Below are 25,492 nucleotides of genomic sequence, written 5' to 3'. Positions count from 1 at the left end.
TTGCCATCATCCAGTGTAAAAAGGCCACCTGTTCCCTGGTCTAGTAGTAAGAATGAACCTATCAGGTGTTGTTTGAGGCGAAATGAAGAACTTGGAACTCAGCAGTAATAAAGCAGTATCTCCTTCCGTTGCAAGAATAGGATCAGAAAAATATAAAAATAGAATATTTAAATAATGAACTCAGGATAAAATGTTCAGGTTAATCAAATACTATCTATCAAGAACAGGAAGACTTCAAATTCAATGAATAAAGATAATTAAGAAAGGCAACACTAAGATGACATGTCAAAGAATTATTAAAGATTTAAAAGAGCCATAAAAATGCTTTAATGAGCAATTATCAACATGCTTGAACCAAATGAAAAGAGAGCCTCATCAAATGAAGTTTTAGTTAAAAAAAAAATAGAACACATAAGAACCAATTGGAAATTTTAGAACTCAAAAATATAATAACTAAAATGAAGAATTCAGTTAATGTCCAATAGCAGAAAGAAAAGGATGGAGAATGGCTTAGTGAACTAGAACACAAAGCAAAAGAAATTACCCAATCTGAATATCAGCAGTAGGAATGTAAACTGAGAAAAGGAAAGCAACAACAGCAACTGCAACTACAAAGACAGACTCAAGGAACTGTGGACTGCAATGAAAGATCTACTTTCGAGTCACAGAGTCTTATAAGAAGAGGAGAAAGAAGACAGAGCTAAAAATAGTTTCAAAAGAATTATGGCTGAAAACTCCAAGTCATATAAAATCTGAAAATATCTATGTAGGTCAATATACATCATAATTAACTTCTGAAAAAAAAATCTTGAAAGCAGTGAGAAAAACTGAAGCCTTATCTATAGAAATCTGGAATAACAACATATTTCTCATTAGAAACCGTGGAGTCAAAAGATGTAGCACAAGGTTTTTTAAGTGCTGAAATAAAAGAATCATATACCTATAGAAAAACAATCTCCAGGATGACGAGAAAATAACCCTTATATGCAAGAAAATTAAGAAAATGTATTGCTGGTAGAACAACCCTAACAGGCTGGCTAGAGAAAGTTCTCTAAACAGAAAAGGAGGATAAAAGATGAAAACTTAGACCAAAAAGAACAAAAAACTTAAAGGGTAAAAATATGGATAAATACAATGAACTTTCTTTTTCCATTTGAGTTTTTGAAAATATGTCTAAAAGGAAAGCAAAACCTATAACCCTGTGTGATATGATTCTAAATGCATATACAGCAAATATTTACGGTAATTGTGTTGTAAATGGGGGAGAATAAAAGGACTTATATAACAAACTGTTTCATTGCAGCCCACAGTTCCTTGAGGCTGTCTTTGTAGTTACTGTTGTTGTTGTTGTTGCTGCTTTCCTTTTCTCAGCTTACATTCCTACTGCTGCTATTCAGATTGGGTAATTCTTTTGCTTTGTGTTCTAGTTCACTAAGCCATTTTCCATCCTTTTCATTCTGCTATGAGAAAAAAAAAAGTAGTATATATACACAATGGAATATTATTCAGCCATAGAAAAGAATGACTATGACTTTTGCCAGTAAATGGATGCACCTGGAGACTATCATGCTAAGTGAAATAAGCCAATCCCCCCAAAACAAAAGTGGAATGTTCTGACATGCAGATGATAACTCACAATAGGCTGAGGAGATAAAAGAATAGAAGTGCTGAACAAAGGAGAATAAAGGTGGGGGGCAAGAAGTAGAAAGACTAGAGTGAATTTCTATTTACAAATGAATACACAATCAGAGTAACTTCACATCATAAAAAAAAGAACATAAATGGAGGTAAGGTTTCTATACTTCACTTGACTTTCTGAAATAATACCAGTTAACTGACAAATTATATTTACATAATGAAATACATAAAATAACCAGAATAAAAGATTGTTGGTGGGATGGAACACTTTTGATGGAAAACAATTTAGGGGTGTATCAAAAGTTAAACACAGAATTAGAATATGAGTCAGCAATTTCACTTCTAAGAATACAACAAAAGAACTGAAAACAGTTACTCAAACGAGTACTTATAAATGTTCATGGCATATTATAGCCAAAATTAAAAACAATCCATATGTCTATCAACTTAAAAATGAATAAACAAACTGTGGAATATAAATACAATGAAATACTAGTCAGCCTTAAAAAGGAATAAAGTTGTAATATATGTTAGTGATAACAATGAATCTCAAACATAATTAAGTGAAAGAAGCCAGATGCTAATTGGTCACTATTATATGAAATAGCCATAATAGGTAAACACACAGAAACAGAGCAGAGATTGGTGATTGTCAGGGATAATGAAGGAAGCACCTGTTTCATGGTTATAAGGTTTCCTTCAGAGTGATGAAATGTTTTTGGAACTAGATAGTGGTAATGGTTGTATAATACCGTGAAAGCAGTAAATATCAGTAAATAGTTCACACATTTTTTATTTTCTGTGATACTGGGAATTGAAGTCAGAGGTACTCTACCATTAAAATACATCCCAGCCCCTTTGTATCCATTTTTTGGAAACAAGTTCTCCCTAAATTGTTAAGGATGGTCTCAAACTTGCAATCCTCTTACCTCAGCCTCCTCAATCACTGTTTTATGAGTATGTACCACCATGCCCAGTTTTGAACAGTGCACTTTAAAATAGCTTATGCTGATAAATTTTGCTTCAAAATTATCAAAACAAGAAAGTACTCAAAAAATAATGAGATCTTATAATATGGGTTCACTTTAATAACAATAATATTAAAACCAAAAATGCTTATAAAACATTCAACAGTTTATAAAATTCAAATATTTGTTGAATGCCTCCATGTTAAGGACTTTTTCTAGGCCCTTGTACATACATATTTTATGTATACACTATGCTTTCACATTAACTATACATTAATCCTTAATATTTATGAAAACACATTACAAAATAGAAACAAACTTCCAAACTTCATCTGACATCATTAAAAACACATTGGTTAATGTTCCTAAGATGATCTATGAATATTAAAAATAGTTGTGGGCTGGGGATGTGGCTCAAGTGGTAGCGCGCTCGCCTGGCATGCGTGTGGCCCAGGTTCGAGCCTCAGCACCACATACCAACAAAGATGTTGCGTCCGCCGAGAACTAAAAAATAAATATTAAAAAAAAAATTCTCTCTCTTTCTCCTCTCTCACTCTCTCTTTTAAACAAAATAGTTGTTAAATATCCTATCAATACAAGAACAGCAAATATAATTCTTTCTGTTGCTGAGGTTACTAAGTTATAATGCATTTTATATTTATTTTATTTAATATACTTGCCAAATTTGATTCTAAATTTTGGTTTGCTTTGATGGAAATGAAGATTGAATACAAGACCTTATACATGTTAGGCAAGCACTCTACCACTGAGTTACATCTCTAGCCTTTGTTTTATTTTATTTCTAAGACAAGATTTTGCTAAGTTGCCCAAACTGGCCTCAAATTTGTGATCTTCTAGCCTTAGCCTCCCCAAATAGCTGGGATTATAGGTATGCTACCACACCCAGTCTTTGATTATAGATTTCTACAGTTATTTCTCGTTTAGAAGTGTGAAATTCTTATACAATTTACAACTTTATTATCAATTTGAGAAATATTAATCATCTATACGAAATAATACTGGAAATAGTTTGTAAAAAGTGAATTCTATATGTTTTGTGTTTTACATACATCATGTGTCATAGGCATATTCTGTTCAAGTGTTTTATTTGCATCACCTAAGGTTCTGGTGTGTGTGTGTGTGTATGGGGTTTGAACTCAGGGGTACTCTACCATCAAGCTATATCTCTAGGCCTTTTATTTCTTTATTTTGAGAAAGGATCTTAAGTTGCTCAGGCTGGCATCAAAACTCCTCCTGTCTCAGCCTCCTGAGTTGGTGGTATTATTGACACTGTACCAGGCTTGGGTATTGATTTTTTTTTAATATTTATTTTTTTAGTTGTAGTTGGGACACAATACCTTTTTATGTATTTGTTTGTTTGTTTATTTTTATGTGGTGCTGAGGATGGAATCCAAGGCCTTGCATGTGCTAGGTGAGTGCTCTACTGCTGAGTTACAACCCCAGCCCCTTAGGTATTGATTTTTAAAAAGGCCAATGCTAATACGGGCTAGATATTATCTTAATTTAGATTAGCAAACTTTGAGTGTCAAAGAAGTTGTGATCACTATCTGATTACTGATGTCAGTATACCATTCAGTCCCTCTGACTCCAGGGTCTGTACTCTACATTACATTAATTGTCTGAGATTTAGTATTTTTCTAAGCTATATTAGGAAGGAGTAGAGCCTCACACTTAAATACTCTATGACAATATTATAGAAGTATAATATTTTTTTGTAAGCATCTTTGAAAAAAATTAAGTATTTTATTTTGGAATTGCAAAAGCATTTGGCAGCTTTTTCCTGTAATGTTCCTATGCAAAAGGCATGGTAAATAATATGCTATAGTTAGTAAAAGAGGAGGACAGAAGTTGACTGTCTTGTAGGTGTTAAAAAAGCAAAATATGCTGTATTATCTTTGCAACTTTCTGTGAACATGTAGTTCAAAATTTAAAAAGGTTAAAAAAAACCCACAAAGCCAAAAACAATTCTTGAAATCATCACCCTCACAATTCATAATTGTATAATAGTCGTGTCATTCATGATCAAGAGGAATAAACTTCAAGTTTTGTTCATTTGTGGGTTACTATGTGGATAATAAGAAAGTCTGAAGTGGATCCAATATAAATACTGAGGTTTTTCTTTAATGTACCAGTATAAACATGGGATCTATTACTAAAATTATAAAATAAAACCTCTTCCAAATAGTAGTTCAGAAAAATGCAAATCAGCCTTTCCTACTGTATCAATGGAACACAGGTGACAGACCAAAGCCAGATTGGCCAACATCCATGTTTTGGGGATAGCATTCCTGGAAAGAGATTCTTCACATTCACCCACAGCCATTTACCCTTGTCTCTTAACCTGTCAATAATGTTTGGGCCAAGTACCTATTTTGGAAATATAAAATATTATTAAAAATCACAGGTGCTAACTTTGAGGTTTCAATCTTCACATGGCTCAATCACTTGAAATGAATACTTTGATACAAAATGGGGAGTTCAACTAATCTGCTATTTCTTTTTCTTGTGTTTTACCAAGACATTCTCTCTCAAATTACCCTTCATCTTTATATAAATTTTCAAGTACACTGTTTCTATTTTCAATTTCCAACTTGCATAAAATTGAAAAAATGCCATTGTAACAAATGTCATGAGAACAAAATACTTCCAGATCCAAGAATTGGGAGAAAATTTTCTGGAAAATACATGTATAAATTGTGCCTTGAATAAATGGAGCCGACTTTAAAAATGTGTAGATAGATAATGCAGGTAAAGCCTAAATAGTAGCACAAGTTGGTAAATGACAAATATACTAGTATAATAATGATAAAATTACTTAACAGTAATATGAAGCAGCTGCAATCTATTGCATTTTAGACTACACTGATAAACATAATTATCAGAATAGCAAATACCCACTTATCGGCCTTTACTATGGACCAGGAGCAATCCTACTATTTAAAGGCACATTAATTATTTAATTATGATAATAATTCTACATATAGTAATGGAGTCTAAAGTTAGATTAATTACAGAGTTATAAGGAATAAGGTCTGAATTCAAACCTTCATCTGATACCAAAATGTACATTTCTAACTAAAATGCAAATTATTGTCTTAAATCACAGAAGAAAATTTCTAAAAAAAATTACATTCCAACACACAGGAATATTATGTGTCATTCTAGGCACACACTGAAAACCACAGCACATCCAGAATGCAAATGAGCTGGATCGATCATGCTATACAAAAAACTGTTTAGAAAATCTATAAAAGGACTAAGTATGTTAAGGTATCTCAAAGGTTATCATGAAAAGTAGGAAGCATTCTTTCCAAAAAATTAATCCAGGAGACAAGGTAGACTGTGGCTCAATATAAAATGGGCTTTCAAATCATCAGTAGAGGCATAAGCAGTTTAGGAAGTAGTAATAGGTTATTAGTCCCTGAGGTTATTCACATAGAAACAGCCTGAGGACTTGCCCCAGGATGAAAAGAAGGGATTTCTGCATTGATGAAAGCTGAAACCAGGGAACCTCTGAGATACATTAATTTCTCCTTTAACATTACAGATATGTTTTTGGAGGACTCCCTTTGCTTTTACTCACTTCCAGGCTCAAAGTAAGAAGCAGCAGAAATATAGACATGAGCAGGAAGAAAGAAATGGAATTACTATCTCCCAATCTTATTTAGTGATACCTAGATATATTTTTGTCTGTTTTGAAAAACACAAAGAATTTATCCCTAATGATTGCTGTTATGATTTAAATGTTAGGCATCCCCCAAAAAGCTCCTGTGTAAAACAATGCAAAAAGTTACAAGGTGAAATGATTGGGCCAGGAGAACCTTAATCTGATCAATACATTAATCCAGTTGAATGGATTAACTGGATGGTGACTATAAAAAGGTAGCTGTGCCAGGAGGTGGTGGGTCCATGGGGATGTGCCCTTGGGGTTTATATTTTGTTTGTGGTGAGGGGAGTTCTTTCTCTGTGCTTCCTGATATGATGTTTCCGGCTGCTTTCCTCCACCACACACTTCCACCCTTATGTTCTGTGTCATGTCAGGCACCAAGGAATGGAGTAGGCCATCTATGAACTGAGATCTCTGAAGCTGTGAGCCCCAAATAAACTTTTCCTTCTTACAGTTGTTCTTGTCAGGGCATTTGGTCACAGTAGCAAATATGGTGACTAAAACAATTACTGTAAGAGTTCAAGTAACTAAGCATTGTCATACTATACTATATAGCTTTGTGTAATAAGATTATTATGATCTATATGACCAAGTTTTTGCACTGGATTCATTAATACCATAAACATTTGATGAGAATTATTAATTTTAGGTACTGAATCAGGTTCTGGAGATAAACCTACTCTTGGAAAGTCTGGTGGTATAGTGCCATAACAAAAATTTATACAAGATGGGTGTGGTGGTGTGCACCTACAGTTCAGCATGTGGGAGGCTGAGGCAAGAGCTTGTTTGAGCCCAGGGGTGTGGTTCCAGCCAAAGAAACATAGTGACAGTGCTCCTTCTCCCCAAAAAATTAACACTAAAATTTAAAAATTTAAAGTTTATAAGAAACTATTTCCTGAATAGACAAAAGAAAAATAAAAAAGGGGTCTGAGGTTGTAGTTCAGTGGTACAGCACTATCTACCATGTGTGAGGCACTGGGTTTGATCCTCAGCACCACATAGAAATAAATAAATAAAATAAAGGCATTGTGCCCATTTACAACTAAAAAAATTTTTTAATAAATAAAAAAAGAAAATAGCGAAAAGCATGAGTAATGCCCTTGGAGGCACAGCACTGAATGGTGTAGTTAGGCCCTAAAAGTTGTTCTTAAGTAGCTTAGAAAAAGAGTGAGACGAATAAGTGTAAAGCATTAGGTAGACAAATGGGCAGAAACTAAAGCATAATGTCTTAATAAACATACTGGGAAATTGATACATGTCCTATAAGAAATAAAACTTCAATTGTTTACTACAAAGATAGCTCAGTCTTGTCCAGGTACCAATGTGAGTGTTCCTGGTTGGCAGATGGCTTTTATGCAGTGATTCAGGGAATAGGGCTCCTTCTCTTTGCCATGTACCCCAGGACCTTATTTGGCAGAAATAGGAGAACAAAATAGAAAATTCATGCTAGTTTATTAATTATCTTGGCAAACACTAGTCAGCTGGCTCTATCTAGATACATGATGAGAAATTTAATTCTTGGTTGGGCAGCTGATTCCTAGAATAAATACATAGCATGAGGAGGAATGCATGAATAGTGGATATATGGTCAGTCATCTCCTCACAAAGGTGCACAAAGCAGGTTCACAAGTGATAAATAGTATTTCATCATCTCTATTTCTACATGGGATCTTATAGAAATTTCTACATAGATTCTTATAGAATCATCTCTATTCCTACATCAATCTTGACACCATGAGGGCTATAATTTACTGGCTTTTTTAGGGCTGGGGTTGTGGCTCAGTGGTAGAGTGCTCGCCTAGCATGCTTGAGGCACTGAGTTCAATCCTCAGCACCATATAAATGTAAAATGAAGATATTGTGTCCACGTAAAAAACTAAAAAATAAATATTTAAAAAATATTTATGGCTTTCCTCTTGAGGCAGCAGCAGGGATGACGGTGCTTAATTAGAAATGGTTACCCAGTGGAAAAAGAGGTGACCAGGAAGATGTGTAGGGGCAGAGGGAATTCTGCTTTTCCTTTTTTAAAAAACACATACGAGGTATCTCTGAAATGTTTGCATAAATATTAGAAAGGCTTTTTAATGGAGAATGAAGTCCTATATAAACATCTGGGCTGGAGGCTAAATGTAATTCTATTAATGTTAATTCTGATTCTAGTGAGAGGCTAACGAGAGGGAAATGTGGATTATCACTTTTAGGTACCCATGGAATATCCAGATATCTCTGACATATATAACCAAAAACAACCCTGCAGTACTGACCACGCATTTATCTACCAATGAATATTGTGGGGTTTTGTTTGTTTTTGCTCTTTGGTACCAGGAATTGAACCCAGGGGCATTTAACCTCTGAGCCACATCCCCAGCCCTTTTTGATATTTTATTTAGAGATAGGGTCTTGCTGAGTTGCTTAGGACCTCACTAAGTGCTGAGGCTGGCTTTGAATTCATGATCCTCCTGCCTCTGCCTCCTGAGGCAGAGGGATTACAGGTATGTGCTACAGTACCCAGCATGAAATATGTGGTTTCTGATCATGTGTCCACTGTTCAATATTTACATTTGGCATATGTTAGCAGAGCATTTTTAAAACATATGTGCTTGTTTCTTGTCTTATTGATTTGTCTTTGGAATACTTTTTCAAGGCTTGATGAGGTTTTTGTTTTTGTTTTTTTAACTCACATAGCACATAGGTGGGCCTTACAGGGTTTTTTGTTTGTTTTTTACTGCCATATCCATTGGGTTTTACTATTATAAAAATAAATCTCTGCTGGTACTTCTCCCCAAAGTAAAAATAAAGATAAAGTGGAAAATGTGAAGAGGGTAAAGAGTAAATTATTCTGGAAAGACATTTAAAATTGTTCTTAAATGAAAACACTGGCAGAAAAGCACAATTGGAAGGATTCAATTATATATAAGCTTTGTAATACAGCTAAAATATTAATTTTTATGTTAAACAGGCAGAAATATTCAGAGATTTCTTCATTTCTTAGCAGAGGTCCAAACTGCCATTAAAATATATGTGCTTTGATTGTTGAAATAAATACCATACCAAGAAGATTAAAGCATTCTGAAAAATCAAGAAAGAAATGCCAGCAGTGTCTACAAAGCTGAATTATTTTCACACTTTGACAACTGCACCTGGTGCTCTATTCACTAGTAAGTAAAAGGAATAATGAGTAACTAGGACTCAGCTCCAGCTGGATTTAGAGATCATTATCTAAAACCTAATGCAGCAGCTGTCTGAAAATTAGAATTAGCGATGCTGAAAGCTCGCTGTTATTTTACTAGAGTTTGATGTGCATGATATTCTAGAGCAGAGGTACTCAATAAAAGTGTGCATCAGAATCACTTGGTGAGTTTGTCAAAAAACAGATTCCTGCCTTCCCACCTTCACTGGATACTAATTCAGGCCTAAGAATCTGCATATCAAGTTCCCAGGTGACAGTGATATGATGGTCCAGGAACACTCTGAAAATCAATGTTCTAGAAAGTATTTCTGTTGACTAATTAAGAAGACAGATGCAGAATATGCTCTCTTCCATGTAACTAATTGATACTCCCATTAACTTGGCATTTGTGATAAATTTAAATCTAGCTTACATCAGTGAAAAACAAGGCTATTCCACTTAATGGTATAAACTAGTTGTCAGGATATTCTCCTGAGGTGATATAAGAGTGAGGGAGCTAAAATCTGTGCCAAACAGAAGCCATTACAAAGCACACAAAAGCAACACTGGTACTTGTTTAACACATTTTGGCTGACTAGTTTGTGACCCTCTGGTTACAACTCTCCATTTCACCCTTTCATACCTAATATATTAAGGAAGAACTCTCTGCAGCATAACTTCTTCTTGTCTTCGGAAGCCATCTGATTTTAATATAGCCCCTGTTTATTTCTCAAAAAAAATATTTTTTTGGTGGCCGAGATAACCTTCTAGATAACCTAGAAATAGTGTAAATAAAATAAATTGGTTTAATTAAATTTTAGGAGTGAGGTTTATTGGATGGAAACCATCAAATTATATAAACTCTTAAATCCTTATTAATAACTACTAAACTTGATATTTGTAAGTTAAAAATAAATGATCCATATACCCCAATGAAAAGGCAGAGACTGCTGAACAGAATAAAAAAAGTATTCAACTATATATTACCTCCAAGTGAACCACTTTAAATGAAACAAGTAAAATAATGGAAAGTGATACATTATAATACCACAAATAAAGAAAGCTAGAGAGAGGGGCTAGGGATGTGGCTCAAGCGGTAACACGCTCGCCTGGCATGCGTGGGGCGCTGGGTTCGATCCTCAGCACCACATAAAAATAAAATAAAGATGTTGTGTCCACCGAAAACTGAAAAATAAATACTAAAAAAAATTCTCTCTCTCTCTCTCCGCCCCCCTTATCTCTCTCAAAAAAAAAAAGAAAGAAAGAAAGCTAGAGAGGTCACATTAATAACAAAATGAACTTCAGAGCAAAATATATTGACAGAAAAAAGAAGGCCATGTCATAATGCTAAAGGAGTCAATTTATCACAAGGACACAACAACTTTAAATATATGTACATCTTTGTAAGAAACTCTTTTTTTTTTTTGCACATGGAAGATTTAATAAGATAAGCCATACTGTGAATAATAATATGGATACAATAAGTTCAAAAGGATTCAAGTCATACAAAGCATGTTATCGGACTCCAAGAGAATATTTAAAATCACACATATTTAGCCTATAAAACATGCTTCAAGTAACCCAGGAGACAAAGGAAAAAACAAAAACCAAAATTAGAAAAGTACTTTGAATATAACAAAACTGATAACACATCAAAATTGTGAAATGTAAAGAAAGCAGTGCTTATTGGGAAACTTGGAGCTCTACATAATCATAATAGAAAAGAACACAGGTCTATATCAATGATCTAAGTGTCACACTAAGAAAACAGAAAAAGGAAAGCAAATAAAAGCACAAATCAATGAATAGAAAACAGAAAACTAACATAGAAAAATCAGCAAAACTGAATCCTGTTCTGTGTTAAAATAAAAACAAAACAAACAAAAACCAATTAATAGCCCCGTGCCAGACTAGGAAGAAAGGTCACAAAATAGAAATGAGGAGAGGTAATACCGAAAATAAGGGAATATTACAATTCGATAACAATAAATTTGATAACAAATGAAATGGATAAATTCCTTAAAAAGCAAAAATTAACACAGCTCAATTAAGAATAAACAGCTAAATAAAATAAACTTATGTTAAAGAAATTGAATTTATAGATAAAAATCATCCTATAGAAAACCCAAAATCCAACCAACAAACAAAACTTTCCCACACATCAAGATGGTTTTACCAGAAAAATCCTACCAAATGCTGAAGAAAAATATCAATTCAAAATAAACTCTTGAAGAATAGTGAATAAGAGAGAACATTTATCTTTTAATTATCTGAAGGTAACACTATTCTGATGATCAAATCATATAGACATTACAGGAAAATTAGAAATCAGATCCCATATGAACACGAAGGCAAAATTAATAAAAATTTAGTGAAGTAAATATAGTTTACATCAGGAATACAAGGCTGCTTTAACATTAGATAAATAAAATCTTAATTCTATTCATGATAAAAAAATCAGAGAACTAGGAATAAAAGAGAATGTCCTCAACCTGATGAAAGAATATTTTTGGAAAACCTACAGATAACATCATATAGTACTAAACAACTGGATGTTTTCACCCTAAGACTATGAATAAAGTAAGGATATCCATCTCACCACTTTTATGCAACCCTGTCATGGAAGTTCTATCCCATGAAATCAGGCAAGAAAAATAAAGAAAGAAAGGTACACAGATTAGACAGCAAGAAGTAAAACTGTTTTTTATCCAAGACAGCATGATTATGTAAAAATTCCTAAGAAATCTACCAAAAAAAAAAAAAAGATGGGAATTTATGAGAGTTTATCCCTCATGGGACACAAAAATCAATATATAGATCAACTGTATTTTTGTGTATTAAAAACAAATAACAGTAATTAACATTTAAAATACCATGCAAAATAATATGAAAAAATACACTTGCAATAAGATATATAAAATAATATAGTAAAAAATGATGAAACATTACTTAGAAAATGAAGACCTAAATAGATAAAGAAGTGATGTTCATGGTTAAATACTACTATTAAGACATTAATTCTTCCCAAACTTATATATAAATGTTATGTAATCCCTATGAAAATCCCAACAAGCTTTTTGGTATAAATTGCCCAAATCTAAAACTTAACACAGACATATTCAAAAAACATAGAATAGGCAAAACATTTTAAAGTAAAAGAACAAAATTGGAAGACTTGCTCCATTTCTTTCAAGACACTATTAAGATACAGTAGACAAGATCATGTGGTACTGGCACAAAGACCACCTACATCAATAGAGCAGACAAGTGGATCCAGAAATACAACTATACACACATAATCAATATTAGAGGAAATTGGCAAGACAGATCAATGGAGGATACAATCGTCCACTCAACAAAAGGTATAGGAATTGGATAGCCATGTGGTTGTTTTAAGAGGAATTTTTCTTATTTCACCCATATAAAAAATTCAAATTCAAAATTAATCATGGATGTAAATAAAGGGCTAAAATTTTAAAACTTCCAAAAGAAACAATCTTGGTAACATTGGGTTTGGCAAAGGCATCTTGAGCGTGACAAAACAATCAATTACTATAAAAGCAAACATCAGTGTACTGGACTGCACCAAAATTAAAATATAAATATGAAAAGAAAGCCAGACTTGGAGAAAACTGTGCATGATGTATTACCAACAAAAGATTTGTATAACAGCAAAAGAATATTTGTATTTTACAATTAAATAATAAGAAAACCACCAACCTAAATTTTTTTTTGAGAGGATGAAAAGTTATTTTGGCTGTGGTTTCAGTGTCAAGTCTACAGTCAGCCACCTCCATACACTCTGGGTCCAAAGGGAGGCAGAACATTATGGCAGAAGGGCATAGTGAAGGAAAGCAGCTCAGGACATGGCAACCGGGAAAGAAAGAGCTCTGCTCACCAAAGATAAAATATAAACCCCCAAATCACACTATCAGTGACTTACTTCCTCCAGCCACATCCTACCTGCCTATAGTTACTGCCACTTAATCCATGTAAGTAGATCAATCTACTGAGTAAATTACACCTCTCATAATATAATCATTTTACCTCTGAAAATTCTTGCATTATCTAACACATTAACTTCTGGGAGATACCTCATATCTAAACCGTAACATTCTGCCTCTTGCCCCCCAAATCTCATGTCCATATCACAATGCAAAATCATTTAATCCACTATCAAGCATTCTCATAGTCTTAACATTTCCAACATTGCCCAAAAGTCCAAGTCCATAATCTCATCTAGAACTCAAGGCAAACTCTTAGCTATGAGAGTAAAGATCAAAAGCAAGTTATATATATCAAAAATATAATAGCATACAGTAAACATTTCCATTCCAAGAGAGAGAAATAAGGACATAAAAAGAAGGGATCAGACCAAAGCAAGTTGGAAATCCAGCTCGGCAAAGAAACCATGTTGTTCCACACCTAGCATCTGGGACATCTGGCATCATGATTTTCTCTCTAAAGGGTTTGTGTAGCTCTCTGCTCCTATGGCTTTGCTGGTTGTAGCGCACATGGCCTCTCTCTTGGCTTGTTTCTGCTTGATTCCCATAGCTTTCCTTGGGAGACATCCCCTTTATTGGCATCTCTTAATCTCAGGGGTCACTACTGTAGCTTCAACTTCCTTCTCACATCTTCAGGCATCACCCTCTCAGGAACAGCTTGCAGGGACTCTGACCCTGCTACACTTTGCCTAGTTTCCCAGGCCTTCCTTTGAAATTTCTGTGGAAGCTTCCATGACCCTTCAATTCTAACATCCTATATTCCTATAGAACCAGCACTATGAGATTGCTGCCAAGGTCTGCCACTGTCTCAAACCAAGCCTCATGGGACCTCAACTGCAGCAGCCTCTCAATGCCTGGGTGGCTGAGCATGCTGAAAAAAACTTCCTAGGTCTGTCTGGGCAAGCAGGGTGCTCCCATGGCCTCTTCTCAAAGGAATTTTTACTTTTCTATCCTTTGAGTCTGAGATCAGAGTGTGTGGTCTTGCCAACCCATGAGATTTCCTGAAACTATCTTTGCATAGTATCTCTGTGCAAAGTACTTAGCATCTCTTTAATGGCCATAATGTCTTTAAACCTCCTTAGCCCCAGTTTTATTCACATTTTTCTGACAAAAGTACAAGATTTTCAAATATTTCCATCTGCTTTCTGCGCGTGATTATCAGAGAAAACTTGGATAGAAGCCATCAGCAATATCCATGCCGACACCTGAATGCTATGCTGCCTTGAAATTTTTTCCACTAGAATAATTAGTACATCACCTTTAAATTGAGCCACACAAAAAGTTTCAGAACATGGGCAAAATGTAGACAACTTCTTTGCCAGAATATAACATGAATGTTTCTATTCTAATTTCCAAGAGAATCCTACTTTGAAACCTTATGAGCCCAGTCTTTACTGACTGTCCTACTGACATTCTGGTCTTCTGAGTCCCACCAGAATTGTCCATTAAGCTCTGATAACAACATTCTAAAGGTTTTCCAGTCTGCATATCTAAACTTTTCAAAAATTTATCTCCATACAAACCAGCTTCAAAAGCTTTTGAACCACATGGTCAGATTAGTCACCACAATGACCCCATTTCTAAGTACCAATTTCTGCTTTAGTCTGCTTTTGCATTGCTGTAACTGAAAGACCTGACAAGAACAACATAGAGGAGGAAAACTTTACTTGAGCTCATGGTTTCACAGGTTCATTCCACAGTCAGTCAATTTCATAGCTCTGGGCCCAAGGTGAGGCAGAACATCATGGTGAAGGAAAGCAGCTCAGAACAAAGCAACCAGGAAGCCTCTAACTTTTTTAAATGGACAAAAGATTTGAACATTGTCCTCAAAGAGAGAGATGCAGATAATAATGTGAGAAGATGTTCAACATAGCTAGTTATTAGGGAAAAGAAAATTGAAACCATAATGACATATCATATAAACTTTTAGCAGAATGGTTGAAATTAAAGACTTGATCATATCAAGTCTTGTCAAGGATATAAAATAACTTGAATTCTCATGAACTGCTTGTGGGTATAGAAAATGGGACAACCACTTTAGAAAAATGTTTTGTAAAATTTTATTTAAAAGTTAAATATTCATTTAACTATACAATCTAGTCTGTCCATATCTAGGTATTTACTCAAGAGAAATAAAAGTATACATCAATACAAACTCTTGGCTCAAATGTTCACTACCTCTTTAATAGCCCCAAATGAGAAACAATTTTCATGCCCATCAACCAGTAAATGACTAAACAAATGATACTATATTCATATGATGAATTACTGCTAAATAATACAAAAACTATTGATAAACACATACATATATATATAGAGAGAGACACACACATACACACACAATGAAAGAGTCTTAAAATCATAATGCTGAGTTAAAGTAGACCCTTTCTTTTCCAAAAAGTATATATGCTATATAATATATACAAAAATAAGCTAAGTTCCTAGTTTCATAAAGTTCACATTCTAGTTGATTGCTTCCAAACTAATTTATGGCAAGTTTATCTTATTATTGTTATTGCAAAAATCAATAATGTGTGAACACAAAGTAAGAGGGCTGCTGCTTCCATGAAATCCAAACTGAATTCTCCAGAAAGACCTAGTACATACCAATCTAAAATCAGATAATGATAAGGCAGTTGCAAAATACTTGAAGGAAAAATCTAGAGAACTACATTGTTTCGCAAAGGCCTTACATTTTTGCTTTACTTCAAAGAAACCTAAATTAGAAAACACAAAATAAGTATTATAAATATTCTTTATAAAACAAAATGTGGAAATTAGAAAATACAAAATTAGTATTATAGTCTTTTTATAAAAAACAAAATGTGAAACTCCCATAGACCCAATTTTCAAGAAAACAATTTTTTTGCATTTTTGATATGTGCATTAATGGAATGCACAGTTATACAAATACTTAAACTACAATTCTCATATGCATCAACTCATTAAAATAGAGCTTCACCAAAGAATAAGATGGGTTCCCAGGGCCTTTTAAGTTCATTTTTCCTTCTATCATAAAAACAAATGTACTCCATAAAAGGATGGATCAACAATATCAGAAAGGAAAGGGAAATAACATATAATCTTACCATTCAAATATAACCAAAGTATATATTTGGGAATATTTCTTTACCGTTTTTTTTTCTATGCTTGTATTAAAACGTCAATTTGTGACAATATAAATACATTTATTTCCTGTCTTTTCCCCTTAACTTTACAAACAGGCTAGTGTTCCTATATTGTTTGAAAACATTGTTATTTAAAATGGTTGCACCTGGCACAGGCTTTTAAAATTATAGAATCCATACATACAGATGTTGATGTCTCCCTATGATATTGTACAAAAGAAGCAGTCATTTCTACCAAGTATTCATTTTTACCAAGAAGTATTTCTTTCTTCATGAACTGATAAATAGGAAAGATAATAGGGATTAAAATGAGCTAAAAATTGGATTCCTGATTAAGATGCCACAGGCAATAAAAAACTACATTTTAAAAGAGAGATCTTCCATAATAATTCTCCCTTCATTCTAATGGGAGAATTCTCAGTTTATTAAAATCTACATGAGCACCTTCTCAGAAAAAAACAAAGCAAACCAACTAGAAAACTGTAACAACCTGTGGCAGTTATAATAAAAGCACTTCCCACTTCAAAGGAGAACAGTTAAAAAAAATTACCTATACCGTGGAATTTTTAAAAGGAGTTTAAAAACATACCTTATGTATTAATGCTAAGACAGAAACATGCAATGCCATTTCATGTCTGGTGCCTAAGTACTGGCTTCCTAAGTTAGCATTCTAGTAAAACAATAAGATAAAAACAATACAGATAACAAAAATGGTAACAGTTCATCTAAGATGGCTCCATATGAAAATATTGCCACATTTAAAAATTACAGCTGGGTGAGTGCCTCTGCCATCCCTGCCTGGGAGAGCCCCTCCCCCTGCTGCCAGAGCCTGGGTAAGCCCCTTCCCCTGCTGTCCCAGCCTGGGTGAGCCTCTTCTCCTACTGTCCCAGCCTGGGTGAGCCATTCCCTCTGACATCCCTGCCTGGGTTACCCCCTTCCCCTTGCTGCCCCTGCCTAGGTGAGCCCCTCCCTATGCTGCCCTATCTGAGTGTGCCCCTTCCTCTATTGGTCATCCTGCCCAGTGAGCCTATACTATCCTTGGGGACAGAGTTGCCTTGGTCATTGCTAAAGAGATTTTTCAGCTTCCCTGCCCTAGAGGAGGCCAGTGGAGTCCCACTTCAGCCACCTCCTCTTTCGCTGGGGTGGTCTACCCTCTCTGCCCCTGTGGTGGGTCAGCATCCAGTGTGCTCTGAGAGGGCCAGGGTGGGTCATGTGGCCTGGAGCAGTTCAGTGGCCCAGAGACACACTGTGGCTGAGGTCAGCTTTCCCACTGGAGATGAAGACCCACCTCAAGTCCCTTCAATGCCCCAGTAGGCAGAGGTGCTGTTTTAGTCAGCTTTTTCACTGCTGTGACTAAAGGACCCAACCTGAACAACTGTAGAGGAGGAAAAGTTTATCTGAGGGCTCACAGTTTCTGAGGTCTTAGTCCTTAGACGGATGGCTCCATTCCTTGGGACTCGAGGTGAAGCAGGACATCATGGCAGAAGAGTGTGGCAAAAGGAAGTGGTTCACAGGGTGATCAGAAAGCAGAGCGAGACTCCACTTGCCAGATACAAATAATACCCAAAGCCATGTCCTAATTCCCACTTCCTCAAGTCACACTCCCTAGCCTTCAGCCACCACTCAGGGATGAATTCACCAACCAGGTAAAGAATCCCATCAGGGCTGAATTCACCAACCAGGTAAAGACTCTCATAACCCAATGATCTTCCCTGTGATCCCTCTCTCGCATTACAATGAGCTTTTGGGGAACACTTGATATGAATACCAGGAATGTTACAAATGTTGAGTATATTGATTAGTGAAATGTGTGTTGATTAAAAAGTGAATGACTATAAGCAATGTGCCCATAATGTGAACTCCAGAACTCAGATAGACTGCAGAACTTAGACTTAAGTTAGTGATACAAGATTCTATACCCCGGGTGTACACTCCAGGCTTTAAATAGTTATCAGCTGTAAACACAACCAAGCTAGGACTTAAAAACCCAGAATTTGGACACCAGCGGGACTAACAGGACCTGGACAGAGAGACTGAGACTTCCATTGCTGTTTGTCCCCCCTGTGCCAGACTTCCTCCAGCAGATGGAGTCCCAGCAACACAGACTTAAGACATGTTATAGGTGAGTGCATGCGACCCTTGAGTGTAGACTCAGGACTTAGAATTAGGATGCATATCTGAAGTATGATGAGCATTAATAAAACAGATTTGGTTGAACCTAAAAATAAATTAAATAAATAAATATTACAAGGCTGAATAGTGCCAGTATTCTATACTATATAACCTCTTTCCTGCCCAGTGTTACAGCCTGTTGAACTAGATAATTTTTACCAAAAATTCATTCTGGGCCCAACATTTCAATGGCTCTATACAAATTTTACAGATTTTTAATTTAAGTTATTATGAGATTTAAAATATGAGAGCACGATTTATCATTTCCCAGAATTTCTAAATAAAAATTACTTTTAATATCCAAAGAAAATTTATTGTCACAAAACATGTTATGGTACAAAATAATCACCTAGTTATATTTATTTCTATATGTGGATTGTGTGTGTCATATGTAGAAATAGATTTGATGCATTTTGTAGTTATATTTTAAAAGTATTTTTTTATGTACACACAAATACACATGCACTTTTTTAAACAATAAGATATTATTTCAATTCTAAGTGACAACACTCCTAATAGGGCATGAACTACCATGCAGAATATAACATAATTATATTCACAATAAAGCCTTTGTTTACTTTTCACTTCTGACCACATCAGAATTCAGTAAACAATATATCTCGTCAGTTGGTTCTTAAGGGAAACAATAATTCCAATTAATGTTTCCTGTTTTACAAGTAAATTTAGAATAAAAAATTTTTGTTGCCCATTAAATCAAAGTATAAGGCACTTTAAACATAATATGGTCTCATAAAATGGTTTAATCTAAAGGCTTAGTTAGAACCATTTACAAAATAACCCCATAGACTATAGTCTAATGTCTGTTGGGTTTGTTTTTTGATTTCACTTCTCCCCCCCCCCCTTAATACTACGGATCAAACCTTGGGCCTCACAAAATACTAAGAAAGGGGTCTACTACCACTGGCCTACAGCACCACCACTGAAGAAGTATTTTTATAAGGGTATATTAATTTGCCCAATTCCCAAGCTCCACATTACTTAACCACTATTATTAGTTAACCCTTCAGATATCATTTTATGCATTATAGCATGTGTAAGAAATAAAAGAAACAACTATCTCTTTTTTGCACAAATATTAGAATAGTATATTTTTTCTTCATCCTGCCTTTATTTTTTAAACTTACCAACTGTCAAGATCTTTCTACATCAAAACATAAAGACTTTCCATGTTCCATTTTAAAGCAGCTCAGCACTTTAATGGTATGGATGTACCATCATTTTCCTATTGCTGCTATAACAAATTACCACAAAATTAATAGCTTATTGGAATATAAATTTATAATCTATGGTTTTGAAGCTCAGAAGTCCTACAATCAAGGTGCTGGAAAAGGTTGTGTTTTTTCTGGAGGCTCTAAAAGAAAATCTACTCCCTAAACACCCTTTTCTAGCTTCTGATGCTGGCTATCTGCTTTCCTTGGGTGATGGCCTCTTTCTCCAACTTCAAAGAAAGCAGTAGAGCATTTTCAAGTATCTCTCTGACTATAACCCCTGCTTCTGTCATCACATCCTTTTTTTCGGTTTCTCCTGACACCCCTTTTAGGATTACATTGAGATCACCTACATAATTCAGAACAATCTCCCCCCAGCTCAACATCCTTAATTTTATCCTATCTGTAAAATTCCTTTTGCCATATAAATTAACATACTCACATGTTTTGGGAATTAGGATGTGGGCATATTTGGAGACACATTTGGAGTTCAGTATACCACAATGATATATATGCCTTATTAATTTTATAAGAATCACTGACCCTTTCAATAGTCTTTTAGAAGGATGCTGAGTACATACACTTATTAATACTGTAAAAGCTTTTTGAATGACAGAATTTGAAGGATTTTGAAACCTTAAGATTCTTTCAAAATGTGATTCTGACCTCTAAGAAATTTATTCTACAAGGTGACAAAGTATATTGCATTTTTTAAAATGTAGCATTTATGAGCACATTTCTAACACAGAATTTTAGTGAACAATTTAAATCTGATGAAAAGAATCACTAAAGCTTAAATGATAAAATTATCAATCCATTGTTAATCTTCTCCCCTTCAGAATTTAGAAAAACCATTCATACTTGTTATCCTGGTGGCCACAGACAAAAACCAAAACAAAACAAAACAAAAACACCAAAAACTAAAGAACACGAAAAAAATCTCAAGTGCTCTAGAATAAAAATTCTTCATGTATATACTGCACATTTGCTATTTCTCTTGTAAGATTAGCATTTTCAACATTTTCATTTATCATGGAATATTGACCATGACCCTCCTCACTGGTATCTCAAAACCATTCTCAACACTAATTCCATTTTTGTTGTATACACTGAAACAAATTTAAGGGGCAAATGGTTTACTCATTTTAAAGATAAACCTAAGATTCATAACTACTACTTCTTTATGTTTGAAAATTAATAATCTTTGCATATCTGCAAAAATATCTCTAATAATACAATCTGTTAAATGGTTGTGTAAACCCATAAATCTTATTTTTCTCCATTTGTCTCTTATTATTAAGTTCATAATTGCTAAATTATAAATTCAGTTAACACAAGTCAAAACATTATACAAGCTAAAAAATTACGGTTTAAATAAAAACTTGCACTGAAGAATAAAAGATAATTTCAGAGCCTTACTATAGAACTGCTATGAGGGCATTCATACACTGCACAAGATCCTAGTAACATAGTTACTATGTGATACAATCTTTGCACTCCAACAGAAAATTCTTAACTACTTTTTAGCAAAGATTCTCCATTACCTAGAACTTCTAAGCATCCGATGGGGTTTTTAGACATTGTCCATTGTAGTTACCAACTAAAATTCAATTCCCTTGAAAAATATTTATGAATATAACATTATCTGAGATATGCTGCAGTGGAAAAGGTACAGATGAAATAAGGACAGATGTAAGTTGACAAACTGATAATTTGGTAATAAATATGTAGGGGGTCCATTTTACTATTCTATTTGTATATATTCTGATAATAGCCATAATAATTCATAAATGTATAATCCCAAATATGATTTATTAAAGCATCTGAACAATGTCATTTATTATTATTTTTCAATCCAGAGGCCCCTATGATTAGAAGATGGGATTACAAGGCACTAAATGAATTAGACAAAGACTGGGAATAAGTCAACTGAAAGGAAGAAAACTATTTCTTACAAAGGTCAGTTAATCACAGCCAGTTGTTCATCCAGAAAAAAATCCGTAGTGGTTAACCCTATTCAAAACTTTTAATTACACTGGTCTTTCCTATATACATTTTATAGTTTCAGTGAATATTTGTTATTGAGATTATCTTCACTGTTTAAATCACTGATTTTTTAAAAAAGTGATAAAAGGGAAAATGCATTTTTATTAATAAGAACTCAATGAAGATAAGTAAGCAGGACCATGGATAAAAAGAATCCAGATGACTTTGAGTTAACCTCTGATAGTGAAGAGCTGTCATTACTAACCCAGAATAATTTATAAACACTTTCCCTAGGATCATTAAAGTAAGTAATTTCCTATAATAATCTATAAGCATCATAATAACCAGAGAAAAAAGTTTTGAAGATGACCTTAAATTTATTTTAAAAGTTAGTGGGAGGTTTAGAATGGACTTTCAATTAAATTACCATTTTAATATTCAAGTCCATTTTGACCTTTAACAAAATTATACAGTTTGGTAAAGAGAATTAACATACTACAATTGCAAAATAGATTACTTTTCACCCAATACTATTTTTCATACTACTAACTTCAAATACAAAAGAGTTCAAATACAAAAAAATACAAAACTAAAAGTTTCACAATATACTATCACTTTAAAATGTTTTTCTGTCACAGGCAAAACTTCTCATAAGTCTGGTATTCTCTGTCTATTCATGTACCATCCTTTTGGTATGATTTAAGTTATTTGCAAAATAATGCCTATTAATAAGAATTGTCTTTACTTATCGCTGTTGGATTCCATTAAATATCACACAGAATATTCTACATTTTAAAACTGCTTTGCAATTATTAATAGTTAATCATGTGTAATTCAAGTATCTCTTGCAACAATTTAGAAAAAGTGGTACATTGGCCAATGCCAGGAAATTATACCATACAATATTACTGATAATTTGGTGGTAGCATGGAACATGTTCCATTTTAGAAACTATCCATGTGTTCTTTAAAAAATAATCATCCAGCAAGTTCTCTTATAACAACTACCTAAGAGTCCCACTGTAAGAAGCAACAACTTCTCTCCCTCTCCACCGTTCACCCTGCAACCACAAAGCAGCAACCATGTGTGAGTGCATCTCCACCTACATTGGTGAGGCTCGTGTCCAGATTGGCAACGCATGTTGGGAGCTCTACTGCCTGGAACATGGCATCCAGCCTGATGGCCAGATGCCAAGTGATAAGACCATTGGGGAAAGAGATGACTCCTTCAACACCTTCTTTAGCAAGACAGGCGCAACAAGCACATGCCCAGGACAGTGTCTGTAGACCTGGAACCCAGTGTCATGGATGAAGTTCACACTGGGATCTACTGTCAGCTTTTCCACCCTGAATGGCAAGGAAGATAATACCAATAACTATGCACAAGGCCACTATACCATCAGCAAGGAGAGCATTGACCTTGTCTTGGACTGAATTCATAAGGTGGCTGACCACTGCACAAGCCTTGAGGGCTTCTTGGTTTTCCACAGCTTTGGTGGGGAAACTGGTTCTGGGTTCACCTCTCTGCTGATGGAATAATTAGTCCAAGCTGGAATTCTCCATTTACCCAGTCCCCCAAGTTTCCAAAGCTGTAGTTGAGCCTTACAACTCTGTCCTCAACACCCACATTATCCTAGAGCACTCTGATTGTGCTTTCATGATAGATAATGAGGCTATCTATGACACCTATCACAGAAACCTTGACATTGTGTGCCCAACCTGAATAGGTTGATAGGTCAATTGTGTCATCTATCACTCAGATTTGATGGAGGCCCAAATGTTGACCTGACAGAATTCAGAACAACCTAGCATCCTCTCCCCGTATCCACTTGCCTCTGGCCACATATGCTCCTGTTATCTCTGCTGAGAAAGATTACATGAACAGCTTTCAGCGGCAGAGATCTCCAATGCTTGCTTTGAGCCAGCCAACCAGATGGTAAAATGTGACTTGCTGCCTGTTGAACTGTGGTGATATGGTCCCCAAAGATGTCAATGCAGCCATTGTCACCATCAAAATCAAGTGTATCCAGTTTGTGGACTGGTGCTACACTGGCTTCAAGGTTGGCATTAATTACCTTGGAGACCTGGCCATAGAACAGTATGCTGAGTAACATCACAGCCACTGCTAAGCCCTGGGCTCACCTGGATCACAAGTTTGACCTGATGTATGCCAAGCATGCCTTATTCACTGGAGGTGGGTGAAGGGATGAAGGAAAAAGTTTTTTGAGGCCTTTGAAGACATGGTTGCCCAAGAGAAAGATTATGTGACTGATGTAGATTCTGCTGAAGGAGAGGATGAGAAAGAAAGAGAGGAATACTAAAGTTAAAATATGTCACTAAGGTGCTGCTTTTATAGGGAAGCTTATTCTGATTTGAACATTGAAAAGTTTGGTCTGATCAATTAATCTGTACGTAGTATAATATGCTCTCACATACAATTACTGACCTATGCTTTAAAACATGAATGCATTGTCACAAACCCAAGCTGTCCATTTCTCTGAAGGGTTTTAAAATAGTATTCCCTCTCTTAAAAAAAAAAAAAATCCAACATTTTTAATCTTTCAATTTTTTTGCCATTTTCATTATCTAAATGACATTCTTTCATTATAATATAAATTGGTACTGCAAGAGCACTCTCTAGATCAAGTTTTAAACAACCATATATTAAATATCCACACACAGAATTTAAGAATTTAAAATCCAGGAAATAATCTTAGAGAAGTGCTACTCCAAGTTCTGGTCTAAAACCAAATAAAGTTTTTGCCAGAATGTAAAAATTAAATTCACCACCTCCTTAACCCATGATGTCCCAGTGTCTCTTAAAAAACTTAAATTGAGTTGGAAGTGGTGGCACACACCTGTAATCCCAGTGATTTGGGAGACTGAGGCAAGAGGATCACAGGTTTGAGGCCAGCCTTAGCAATTTAGTGAGACCTTGTCTCAAAAAAAAAAAAAAAAGGGCTGGGAATGGGAATGTGGCTCAATGATTAAGCACCCAGGAGTTTAATCCCCATTAACAAAACAAATTGAGCAACAGTGCTGGGACATAATCAATCAATGGTCTTACTACCAAAAGCGGGCGGGGGGTGGGAGGATGGACCAAATTTAACAGCACACTAGTGCTTTGATTTATATTCTGCCACAATATACATATGTCCTTGCGGTATAATAATAAACACTTTTTGTGGATTAGCAGAGAGTTCACAGACAACACTTTGAGTAGCACTATCATATAATTTAGTGGTTCTCAACCTTTGCTTCCCACATTAGAACCACCTGGAAAACTTTAGAAAATATGAACATCTGGACTTCACCTCCAGAGACTCTGGTTTAATTGGTCTCAGGTTGGACTGGGGCATAAGTATTCCCACTGATCTTGTCCTATCTCATTCCATAAATAGGAACACTGAGACATGGAGAACTAAACAATTTATTCTCAGTTTTTAGGGTGTGAAAATAAAATAACAGACTCCATTCACTTTTGATTATATTGCTTACATAAGATTAATTT

General features: G+C 34.9%; 1 protein-coding gene and 1 pseudogene across 2 annotated transcripts in view; one reads left to right on the top strand and one right to left on the bottom strand.

Annotated features, from left to right (window-relative positions):
- The window catches only part of Hs2st1 (heparan sulfate 2-O-sulfotransferase 1), a 175,232-nt gene that overhangs the window by 57,140 nt on the left and 92,600 nt on the right, over window positions 1–25,492 (bottom strand). The window lies entirely within an intron of this gene.
- On the top strand, window positions 23,065–24,302 carry LOC101960241 (tubulin alpha-1A chain-like; annotated as a pseudogene).

The sequence above is a fragment of the Ictidomys tridecemlineatus genome, chromosome 11 (genome assembly GCF_052094955.1).
Source record: "Ictidomys tridecemlineatus isolate mIctTri1 chromosome 11, mIctTri1.hap1, whole genome shotgun sequence".
NCBI classification, from domain to species: domain Eukaryota; kingdom Metazoa; phylum Chordata; class Mammalia; order Rodentia; family Sciuridae; genus Ictidomys; species Ictidomys tridecemlineatus.
This window is presented reverse-complemented; position numbering and strand designations above follow the sequence as displayed.